Raw genomic sequence first — 11,485 nt, 5'->3', positions numbered from 1 at the left:
CTGCAGACACTCTGACATATCAGGGAGGAGGAATGTTACCTGGATTACTTTGTACCAGGAGCCAGTCACACCCCTTAGGATAGGGCCATCTGATTTGGCCAGTGGTCAGGGACAGGAGAGTGTGGCTGCAGCTGAGGCAGGTAAGGGGACCCGGAGTGCAGGAGCCTCAGTCTTTGTGATTGTCCAACAGGTTTGAGGTTCTTTCAGATTGTTTGGATGAGAGTGGGGGCAGCAAGGTGGATGAGCAAACTGACAAGCCTCACAGCTCCAGGGACCCGGGTTCAGTTCTGGATACTGCCTGTGCGGAGTTTGCAAGTTCTCCCTGTGTCTGTGTGGGTTTCCGCCGGATGCTCCGGTTTCCTCCCACAGCCAAAGACTTGCAGGTTGATAGGTAAGTTGGTCATTGTAAATTACCCCTAGTGTAGGTAGGTGGTAGAAGAATGGTGGGGATGTGGTAGAGAATATGGGGTTAATGTAGGATTAGTATAAAATGGGTGGTTGTTAGTCGGCACAGACTCGGTGGGCCAAAGGGCCTGTTTCAGTGCTGTATCTCTTAAAACAAAAAAAAAAATGGGGGTGCAAAAAGGAATGTAGTGGTAATAGGGGACAGTATAGTGAGGGGGATTGACACTGTTCTCTGCAGCAAAGAGTGAGAGGCCAGGTGGCTGTGTTGCCTGCCTTGTGCCAGGGTTCGGGACATCTGCTCAGGGCTGGAGAGGAACTTACAGTGGGAGGGGGAGAATCCAGTTGTCGTGGTCCATGTAGGTACCAACAACATAGGCAGGACAAGGAAGGAGGTTCTGCATAGTCAGTATGAGGAGCTAGGCATCAAATTAAGAAGCAGAACCTCAAAGGTAATAATTTCTGGATTATTAACTGAGCCACGTGCAAATTAGCTTGGGGCAAATAAGATTAGAGAAATGAATGCGTGGCTCAATGACTGGTGTGGTAGAAGTAGGTTCTGGATCGTGGGGCACTGGCACCAGTACTGGGGAAAATGGGGGCTGTACCATTGGGCTGGTCTACACCTGAACCGTGCTGGGGCTGGTAGTCTAGTGAGTCACATAACTAGGGAAGTAGAGAGGGTTTTAAACGAAATAATGGGGGCAAGGGATCAAATTTTGGAAGATGTGGTAATTCAGAGAGTAGAGACAAGGCAAGAGAGATAGCTATTGATATGGGAAATCATAAACAGACCGGGACAGAAAGTACAAATCTAAGAGTAAATCAGCAGTCAAGCCTAGAGGTTACAAAAATAATAAAAGGACAAAACTAAAGGCTCTGTATCTGAATGCATGTAGCCTTCGAAACAAGACAGATGAACTGATAGCGCAAATAGAGATAAATAAGTACAATATGATAGCCATTACGAGACATGGCTGCAGGATGACATAGTTTGGGACCTGAATATTGAAGGGTACATGACATCTAGGAAGAACAGGAAGCTAGGAAAAGGTGGAGGGGTGGCTCTGCTAATTAATGATGGTATTAGTATATTAGAGAGGGGTGACCTAAGTTCAGGAAACCAGGATGTAGAAGTGGTTTGGGTAGAGATGAGAAATGATAAAAGCAAGAAGTCACTTGTGGGAGTGGTGTACAGGCCCCCTTACTGTAACCACACATTAGGAGAGAGTATAAAGGAAGAAATAATGAGAGCTTGTCAGAAAGGTAGGGTGATAATCATGGGGGATTTTAATCTACATATAGACTGGAAAAATCAGAATGTTTTTAGGATAGTTTCTTAGAACAGCATGTTCCGGAACCAATCAGAGCAGGCTATACTAGACCTGGTATTGTGCAATGAGATAGGATTAATTGATGACCTCATAGTGAAAGTAGCAGTGATCATAATATGATTGAATTTTACATTCATTTTGAGGGAAAGAAGAATGGGTCCAAGACTAGTATATTATACTTAAATAAGGGCATTTATGAGGGCATGAAAGCAGAGCTTGCTAAAGTAAATTGGCAAATTAGGTTAAGGGATAGGTCAATAGAAATGCAATGGCAGACATTTAAGGGGCTATTTCAGAATACACAGAATAGATAAATTCCAATGAGAAAGAAAAATTCCAAGGGGAGGATCACCATAAAAAGTTAAAGATCATATCAAACTTAAAGAAAAAGCACAAAGATGGGAGGCAGGTCAGAAGATTGGACAGGATATAAAAAACAGCAAAGAATGACTAAAAGATTGAAAAGGAGGGAAAAATTAACGTGTGAGAGAATGCTTGCTGGAAATATAAAAACAGATAGTAAGAGTTTCTATAGATATTTAAAAAAGAGTTAACAAAGTGAGGGTTGGTCCTGTAGAAAGTGAGTCTGGGGAATTAATAAGGGAAAACAAGGAGATGGCAGATGAATTGAACAGGTATTTTGCATCGGTCTTCACTATAGAGGATACAAGTAACATCCCAGAAATAGCTGTAAATCAGGAAATGGATGGGAGGGAGGAACTCAAGAAAATTACAATCACCAGGGAAGTAGTACAGGGCAAATTGTTGGAGCTGTGAGCTGACAAGTCCTCGGGGCCTGATGAACGTCATCCTCGGGTCCTAAAAGAAGTGGCTAATGAGATAGTTGATGTGCTGGTTTTAATTTTGCAAAATTCCCTTGATTCGGGGAAGGTTCTGTTAGATTGGAAAATAGCCAATGAAACTCCTTTATTCAAAAAGGGAGGGAGACAGAAAGCAGGAAACTACAGGCCAGTTAGCTTAACATCTGTCTAAGGGAAAATGATAGAAGCTATTATTAAAGATGTTATAATATGGCACTTAGAAAAATGCAAGGTAATCAGGCAGAGTCAACATGGTTTTGTGAAAGGGAAATCATGTTTAACCAATTTATTGGAGTTTTTTGAAGAAGTAACATGTGCTATGGATAAAGGGGAACCGGTGGATGTACTGTACTTGGATTTCCAGAAGGCATTTGATAAGATGCTACATCAAAGATTATTGCGGAAAATAAAAGCTCATGGTGTAGGGGGTAACATATTGGCATGGACAGAAGATTGGCTAGCTGGCAGGAAACAGAGAGTAGGCATAAATGGATCATTTTCTGGTTGGCAAGATGTAACGAGTGGTGTGCTGCAGGGATCATCGCTGGGACCTCAACTTGTTACAATTTATATCAATGACTTGGATGAAGGGATGTAATTTCTTGACCAAGAGACTGAGCTTGTGACAAGTTGACCCATTTGATCTGAAACCCAACTGATGATCAATGGATTGTGGCATTTATCACAATTACTTTTGTTTCTCTTATGATACTGGAATGTGGTTGTGAGTGTCAGACTTTAATGCCTGTCTGTGGATAAGCACAATATTTTTGCTTTCCTATCAGATGGAAAAATACGGATTGACAGGAACAGTTGATACAGATAAGTTCCATGGACAAAACTTTGACAATAGGAGTGTCTATGCCTTTGGGATCAACTTTTTTTATCTTCTGTGTCATATTTTATTCTATTTTCTTCACTTTTTTCCTGGCTACTAAAGGTATCTTATCTCAACAGGCACAGCACACCCCGCACAACCGCCCCACCCCCCCCACCAACTCTCAATCCATCTGCTGGTAGTACAGCTCTCCACTTGAACCTCTCTTTTGCTACTATGACAAAGCTGACCCCTGGTGCTGAGCACCAAAATTAAGCCTTGATGACTTAATGCTTCAGTCAGATTCAGAGCGATCATTTCCTACAAAGCCATGGAATATCTACTCAACATTTAAGATATTATGATAACAGAGAATGAAGATTTACCGCCAGTTGTGGGACTATGTAACCGTCAAACATCTCAGACACTATCACACTCCGTATATTTAAAATGAAAATCTTTCTAGTTAGCTTCCTTTTTAGTATCATTTTTGATTGGGCTGAAATCAATTTCATCACATATTGCTGTACAAATGCTTTCCCAATTGCTTAAAGGTAGACATCAATAAGTGCCAATGGAGCTCATCACAGATGAAACTGATTTATTGAGGGCAGGATGTTCCTTCTCAGGAAGGAAATTTCATTATCTTGTGCTGTAGAAATAAATGTGGTTGCACTCTAAGTTGGTCAAGCACAGAAGATAATCCTTTGATATAAGGATTTGGTTAGAAAATGAAACAAGTCATTTACTCAATGTTATGAAACTAGAAGCAGCCAATTCATATAAGATTTTCCCCCGAGGCAAGTAAATCATTCTATTTTCTAGCATTGCTGGGAAAACCCAAGAAGCATATCCTTCTCTGTTTTGTTACTTCCTTTCCTGAAGATTCTGACTCTTGATGGTTCCAAGGGTGCTGACAGCACTTTTATACCTCACCCAAGATACAATTCTGGAGCCTGGATGGAATTATCAGGATAGCTAATCATTGAGGTCATCCATGTTGACGCTGGCTGAGTGGTGTTCTTAGTTCAGGGCCATTGAGGGAATGTGTAGCATGCTCACACTATTGCACAGCTGAGAGTGGGTAGCCCAGCCTAAACTAGGGGTGGAACCTAAAATCTTACAGATCTGTGTCATTCCGTTTTGAGTCAATCTTCAACAATTGAGCCATTGCGGAGGGGTCCAGGCGTCATCCTGTATTTCCAGAAGGCTCGACCTTCAGTAAGCATATCTGAGTAACCAGGAACTCCATTTAAGGCATTATGAGGAAGGATAGAAACCAGTAGTGTTACTGACCCCTTTGTCCAAATGGGAACAGCTCCCCCTAGCCAGATGCACATTGGCAGCCCATCTTACACTGTTGAGTCCTCCAAAGATATGGATCTATCGTCATTGATGTGGCCCGGGTAGGTACCAGGTAGACCCAAAATGGGGCTGTGTTTTAATAGACTCTCGGTCCTGGGTGTCCCATTAGAACAATAAGCCTACTTAAAGCAGCAGAGTAATGAATGTGCTTTGGTCTGGATTGGACAAACTTTTGGTTCAGCCCAATCTTCTGTAAGAGATCTAACCAAGTACACGTTAGTTATGTACTATCCATGTCAACCATTAACCATTCTATTGTCAAAGCATTCCTGTAAATGTCTTAATGATATTAATCATCTTAAAGTGTATTTTTCCACTGGCTGATTGATTCAGGATTCTATTCCAGCAAGTTAAAAAGGTTTCTCATATACCTGTTCAGGCTGATAATGTCCTGCGTAAACCTCAAATCCCATCTCTTTGATGGGATCTTCGAACCCCCACACTATAAGCCTCTATTTTTCCTCTCCCCCTCCTCTTCAGTGATTATTTTTCCGTCTTTACTGTAAAATACTTTTCAGATAATTTTAACTTTGTACGATAGAGTTGAACGGGTGGTATAGGATTGGATGCCTGTTATACATCTCTCCCAACTTTATTTTCTATTGGAGTTAGTGAAGAGGAAAATGTAGAGAGGTGAATAATGGATGGCCGACTCAATAGCATGCATTTTATACTAGCTCCAAAATTTAAAATGACCTCCAAAGTATCTTCCGGTATATGAGTGCTAAAGAAATGCAAATTATTTTTGTTATTGAAAACACAACAGTCTATTCTTATTTCAAATGATTTTTGACTGATATTTGATCTGGGCTTTGGTTCAACTCTTGTAGACAACATATCAAATAACATACTCAGACAATCTTGCCTCCATTCATGGGCCTTGATAAGCTGAATTGGCTAAGTAGAGTGAACAGATGGCTGTAATCTGTAATGTTAATTGCCAACATACGAAAGCCTTTGGGACCACCAGCCTGCTTTTACAGTGTTTTTATATAGCTGGCTGCACATTGTTTTCTGAAAGTGCAAAGTGGAGCTCACACAGGGGGGCACAGAGCTCTGACCAACAGTGTCTAAATGTCGGTTAAATTTTTAATGTTAGTGGAAGGCAACTGCAAAACCTTTTTTGAAGTCCATTTTGGATCAGTTGATGTTCAAATGCAGCTGATGCGAAGCCAAAGCTGCATGTGATGACCTCCTCTGAATGATCTTGCATCGCTTGCCACAGTCTAACCTCCAAAACTTTGTTCCAAAAGTTATGCTGCAAATTATGAACCAATGGAAAAACAAAAAGCAAATTTGAACAAATGGAAAACATTAAAAAAACAGCCTAATAACAGATAAGACTAGAAAAACACAACGGGCTGAATTTTGTTCTCTTGCCTCAGGCAGGCTCGGTGGATGTGGAGAATCTCCGAGGAGCCGTCCGCCAAGAAACCTGCGGCGTGCCACAATGTGCTGATTCTGCGGGGAAGTACCCAACTCAAGGGCATCGTAATTTAAATGCCTGAAATGCTGTTTGAAATATATTTGAATCTAATTACCTGTGATCCAACGAATGTCCTGCAATTTTGTGGATGACGTGTGCCAATCACACATCTTCAGTTTCGTGACTCTGAAAAGCTGGCGGCACCGAAGCAAGAGGCCACGGTGCAGCGAAAGGGAAGGTGACCTGACCACATCAGCATAGGGGAAATGGGGGGTGGGTGCAGTAGCCATTGCTGCTATGCTGAGTGTCCAAGGGCATTATGTGTGCCAGTGGAATTCTGTAAGTGAGTTGTGTGCGAATGGAGGGAACTCTGCAAGGATACAGGCTGTGTCTGTCGGGGGCTATTAGAGGTATCCTAAATAGTATTGTTATTCTGGAAAAGATGTTAGACCAATGGTAACCTTTACTCTAGAGCCGTATCAGGCATCTGGATGAGTAAAAGTTGACAAACGTATTTAGCCAGACAGGTTCATCTCTGCATTGGGAGGGAGCCTAAGTGCCCAGGGAAACTGGCATGGGTCTCATTCACCTTGTGGTTCTGGATCCCCTTGGTGTGTTGAGGTGCCTGTGCTGGTAGTGGGCCCAAGAGGCAGCTGTGGTTCGGCCAGAAACTCCAAGACGCGAACAGTAACAGCCAGCAAGGCCCAGAGAGTCTGCAGGACTTGTATAACCCAGCAGACAGATGTCCGAGCAACACTGTTAAGGAAGGCTGCGGCTGTCCAGGGAGGTTGTCACAGACCTATGCGGCCTTCTGCGCAACAATTTGCGACCAATGGGATTTGGTGGTCACCCTATGCCTGTGACCCTCAAGATATCCATGGCACTCAACTTTTAGGCAGTGGGATCTTTCCAGGGATCCACCGGGGACAATTGTGAGTCTCCCAGGTTGCAGTGCACCACTGCATCAAGGAGGTGATCAATGCCCTGTTCAAGAGGGCGGCGACTACGTGCGCTACCGGACAGACCCTGACAGTCAAGCCAAGTGGGCCATTGGATTTGGTGTGATATCTGGATTCTCACAGGTGCAAAGTGTAATTGATTGTACGCATGTGACTCTCAAGGCTCTCACGGACCAACCAGCTGCCTTCATCAACAGAAAGGGGTTTCATTCAATCAACGTTGAACTGGTCTGCAACCACTAAATACGTTTTCTACAAGTGTGTGCTTGTTCCCAGGAAGCTGCCACAACTCCTACATACTTCAACAGACCCAGGTGCCACAGCTTTGCACTCCCCCACTTGCCTTTGGGGTGGATTGCGAGGGACAAAGGCTACCCCTCAAAGATATGGCTACTGACGCCCTATGAGAAACCCTCACAATGATGCAGAGGAGAGGTACAACACTTGCCACAGCTCCACCTGAGCGACCATCAAGCAGGCCATTGGACTGCTGAAGATGAGATTCCACTGCCTTGATCAATCTGGTGGAGCCCTGCAGTATTCTCCAGAGAAGGCTGTACGTACAATGGTGGTCTGCTGTGCTCTACATAATCTTGCTGTTCAGAGTGGGGAGGCCTTGCATGAGGAAGACATGCGTGAGCAACGAACATCCTCCGACGAAGTGGACATGGAGGAGATACATGGCCGTGCAGCTATGGAGGGGCGCATCAAGGCAATGGAGGCCAGATATGGTGAGCAATGCACAAGGGAGGCAACAGACAACCTTATAATAATCTGATTTCATCAACCCTGATGTCAAAATAAAAATGCGATTACATGGTGGGTGGCTCTTTTGCATAATGGAGGTGGCCATCCACACAATCATGTGCCAGGTTTGGCAATGGAGACGCTGTTTATGGCGTCACCTGATGTTGGAGCAGATGTTGGCGCCAACTTTAAAAGCCTGCCAGTCCTCCATTCAATCTCTCTGTGGATTCTACAGAAGCTCACTGAAGCAAACCTTCTGTACACTTCCAAAGATTTCTACCTACAGCAAGCAGTTGCATACTTATGCAGGGCATACTTCTGATCATATAGAGGTCTGAGCAAGAGTGGCCCCACGGGTTCTGTGATACTTCCCTGCTGATTCTCCTCCAGGCTACAAGGGAATGGCAGGAGGTTCTCTTCCCCAGCGATGGCAAAAAGATGCCGTCCTATCTGGACAGAGATAGCAGGGGAGGTCAGCAGTCGTGGGGTTGCCCGACGAAACTGGGTGCAGTGTAGGAAGAGGGTCAATGACTCCCAGACTCCTGGTCCTTCTCTCGCCCCACTAACGCTGATCTGAACACGTGGGGGTTTGTAGGTCGTGGTGTATTTGTGGAATGTGGCTCTCCAAGCGGGTTGCCAACCTCTCGATGGATGAAGCCATGCATTCATATGCCTTGGACATGGCAGCAGTTATGGCCTGGATGGACTTCCCCACCATCTGCTCAAGGCTATACATGACCTCTGACATCTCCATCAGATGTAACCTTAATTCTCCTTGCAACTCCAGCATGCCCTGTGCTGTCGACACCAGAGGATCATCATCAGCCTGGGGCTTAGCATGGGCCTGGCCACAAACAGTTGTCTGACTGTCAGTCACCTTGGCTGTCTCAGCCTCAGTCAGCTGCTTGGGCGTGTGTGGTGCTCTCACCAACTTGTGACCCTAATCCTAAAGCCGAGTGGATTCCCACTGAAGTGAAAGTATCTGCACTGGTGGAAGGTGCAGGAGAGTCATTGGACAGTGCATCCTTTGAGTGCTCTTCATCCTCCGAGGTTGCCGGCAGTCTCTTGGGGTCTATGGTCACCTGCGAACGGCGACCTGCAAGATACTATGAAAACAACATGTGTGGGTTAGGCTACACATATCCCATTAAGGACAGCATGCCAGAGCTACTTCACTATTATTATTGCATTGTTTTTTGACCAGCAATAATCACTGTCTTGCACTGGGATCCCGAGCTTCATGTCTGAGATGACGCGTCTTCTTTGGCTACCAGCTAGCTCCAATGCCTCCTCTTCAGCCTGACGCAGGTCTGATACTCGGCCACCGGTCCTGGCCACCTCCCTCCTGTTATGGGCCCTCTTCTCCACCTGGAGTTAAAATTGGGGCCTTCGAATCTGAAGATTGAAAGTTGGGGTTTAACTGCTTTAAGAATTAAGATTCTGGAAGTTAGAGGGCAGCTTCTGTTAACTGAAGGACTGCCCCAGCCCATCTATTTTTAGAATTACATAGAATTTATAGCACAGAAGCAAGGCATTTGGTCCATCAGGTCTGTGCTGGTGTTAATTCTCCACAAGCCTCCTCTTTCCTTACTTCATCTCACCCTATCAGCATATCCTTCTTTTCATTATCCCGTCATGTACTTTTTTAGCTTCCCCTAAATGCATCTATGCTATTCTTCACAACTATTTTATTCAGTAGCAAGGTTCACATTTTACCCATCCTCTAAAAGAAGTTTCTCCTGAGTTCCTTATTGGATTTATTAGTGGCTATCATACTTATGACCCCTTTTTGGATTCCCTGCACAAGTGGAAATATCTTCTCTACATTTATCCTATCAAATCCCTTCATAACTTGAAAGACCTCCATCAGGTCACCTCTCAGCCTTCTCTTTTCTAGAGGAAAAAAGACCCAGCCTGTTAAGTCATAATAATTATACCCTCTCAGTTCTATTATCCTTGTAAATCTTTCTCTACAGTGCTTCTATAGCCTTTATGTAAAATGAAGACTGGAATTGTGTAGAGTAAATGTGGTCTAACCAATACTCAAAAACATTAATTTTTTTCAACTACAGATGAAAAACATAACAAGCTTTATGTGCCTTCTACAGGGGATGCCACATAGGATCACGGTGATACGAAGGAGCAGTCAGGGACCGAGAAACAAAAACAGACAGTCAAATGTTGGAATGCTGAACACTGAGGTAAAGACTGGAAGGATAACATAGACAGGTTAAAATTGTACTGTGTGACATCTGGTTTAGTCATTAAAATAGTGGATGAAGTGTTTTCTGTGAACATATTCATTCCTAATCTCACGCGAACTCGAGAAATTAAGGAAAAGAAACAAAGATCATATCCGCTCATGGCAGTTATAATCAATGTCCTAGTTTTGATAGTGTCATCATATCAGCCATCAGAAGGAGCTGACGGGCTGGATTGGAAGCCTATTGTTTTAAGGTATCAATTACTTGGGATGTAGCGAGTTTAATTGCCGTTATGTTGTTGACATTGTTTGGAATTGCTGAACTAGAAAATGCTCTGCTTTACACAGGGAAAGCTTTTACATTATGCATTTGCTGTTCGAACCCTTTTCATATAAGTACAGAAATGAAGAAATGATGCTCTGCAATATTTTTGTCTGAACACAATGCAATTTTTAAATATGAAATTAGAATTTGTCCTTAACCAGTTTAAAATAAATGGACAAAGTAATTTCATACAAATACATCAAGAGTTCATACATTGATGTTGCACAGTAAGATTTGTAAACAATAGTTTATTTTGTCTTGTGGGGCAGGGTGGGAATATTGAGCATAAGAAGAACAGAAGGACGTAGGAACAGGAATAGGCCATTCAGTCCCTCAAATGTGCTCTGCCGTTCATTTAGATCATGACTGATGTATCTTAACTCCATCTACTCAGTTTGGTTCCATATCCCTTAATGCCCTTACATAACAAAAATCAGTCTCAGTTTTGAAATGTTTAATTTAACGATTGTGCACAAACACCCTCAGGTTTCTCTCTTCTTGCTCCCCCTTTAAAATTGTACCATTTAACTTGTATTGTCATTCCTCATACTTCCTGCTAAAATGTCACCATTCTTAGCATTGAATTTCATCTGCAATATGTCCGTCCATTCCACCAGCCTGTCTATGTCCTCTTGAAGTCTATCACTTCCTCACTGTTTACTACCAAGTTTCATTGTCAGCTGCAAATTTTGAAATTGTACCCTGTACCCCAGGTTCAAGTCATTAAAATATTTCATAAACTGCAGTCGTTCTTGTACTGAACCCTGGGGAACACCACTGTATGCCTCCGTCCAGTCCAAACACAGCCATTCACCACAATGCTCTGTTTTCAAACCCTTAGCCAATTTTATATCCATGCTGCTTTTATACCATGAGCTTCAACATTAGGAAAGCCTATTTTGTGGCATGTTATCAACACCTTTTCGAAGTCCATATACACCACATCAGCGGCACTGCCCTCATCCACCCTCTCTTACTTCATAAAAAAACTCATTCAAGTTAGTCAAACATGATTTGTTCTTAACAATTCCATGCTGGCTTTCCTTTTTTAGTCCATATTTGCCCAAGTGGCTGTTAATTTTCTCC

This window comes from Heterodontus francisci, chromosome 25 (genome assembly GCF_036365525.1).
Source record: "Heterodontus francisci isolate sHetFra1 chromosome 25, sHetFra1.hap1, whole genome shotgun sequence".
Taxonomy (NCBI): domain Eukaryota; kingdom Metazoa; phylum Chordata; class Chondrichthyes; order Heterodontiformes; family Heterodontidae; genus Heterodontus; species Heterodontus francisci.
Note: the sequence above shows the minus strand (reverse complement) of the source record.